General features: G+C 41.9%; 1 protein-coding gene across 1 annotated transcript in view; it reads right to left on the minus strand.

Moving 5' to 3' along the window:
- The window catches only part of LOC139745669 (uncharacterized), a 95289-nt gene that overhangs the window by 66248 nt on the left and 27694 nt on the right, over positions 1 to 1347 (minus strand). The window lies entirely within an intron of this gene.

Here is a 1347-nt window from a genome sequence, read left to right on the forward strand (position 1 = left end):
TGCTCTGTACATGCCTTCACCCTCTCAATCAATACCCTCCCATATAATTTACCAGGAACACTTAACAAGCTTATACCTCTGTAATTTGAGCACTCACTCTTATCCCCTTTGCCTTTATACAATGGCACTATGCACGCATTTCACCAATCTTCAGGCACTTTACCATGACTCATACATAATTGAAATAACCTTACCAACAATTCAACAATACACTCACCCCCTTTTTTAATAAATTCCTCTGCAATACCATCCAAGCCTGCTACCTTGCCGCCTTTCATCTTCCGGAAAGCTTTTAGTACCTCTTCTCTGTTTACCAAATCATTTTCCCTAACCCTCTCACTTTGCACACCACCTCGACCAAAACACCCTATATCTGCCACTCTATCATCAAACACATTCAACAAACCTTCAAAATACTCACTCCATCTCCTTCTCACATCACTACTACTTGTTATTACCTCCCCATCAGCCCCCTTCACTGAAGTTCCCATTTGCTCCCTTGTCTTACGCACTTTATTTACCTTCTTGCAGAACATCTTTTTATTCTCCCTAAATGATACTCTCCCTAATGATACTCTCTCACCCCAACTCTCGTTTGCCCTCTTTTTCACCTCTTGCACCTTTCTCTTGACCTCCTGTCTCTTTCTTTTATACATCTCCCACTCATTTACTTTTTTTTTCCCTCTCTCTTCTCTTTCATTAATAATCTTACTTCTTCATCCCACCACTCACTACTCTTTCTAATCAACCCATCTCCCACGCTTCTCATGCCACAAGCATCTTTTGCGCAAGCCATCACCGCTTCCCTAAATACACCCCATTCCTACCACTCTCCCCTTACCTCCTTTGTTATCACCTTTTTCCATTCTGTACTCAGTCTCTCTTGGTACTTCCTCACACAAGTCTCCTTCCCAAGCTCACTTACTCTCACCACCCTCTTCCCCCCAACATTTTCTCTTCTTTTCTGAAAACCCATACAAATTTTCACCTTCGCCTCCACAAGATAGTGAGCAGACATGCCTCCAGTTGCACCTCTCAGCACATTAACATCCAAAAGTCTCTCTTTCGTGCGCCTGTCAATTCACACGTAATCCAATAACGCTCTCTTGCCATCTCTCCTACTTACATAAGTATACTTATGTATATCTCGCTTTTTAAACCAGATATTCCCAACCACCAATCCTTTTTCAGCACATAAATCTACAAGGTTTTCACCATTTCCATTGACAACACTGAACACCCCATGTATACCAATTATTCACTCAACTGCCACATTACTCACATTTGCATTCAAATCACCCATCACTATAACCCGGTCTTGTGCATCAAAACCACTAACACACTCAT

This window comes from Panulirus ornatus, chromosome 1, assembly GCF_036320965.1.
Source record: "Panulirus ornatus isolate Po-2019 chromosome 1, ASM3632096v1, whole genome shotgun sequence".
NCBI lineage: Eukaryota > Metazoa > Arthropoda > Malacostraca > Decapoda > Palinuridae > Panulirus > Panulirus ornatus.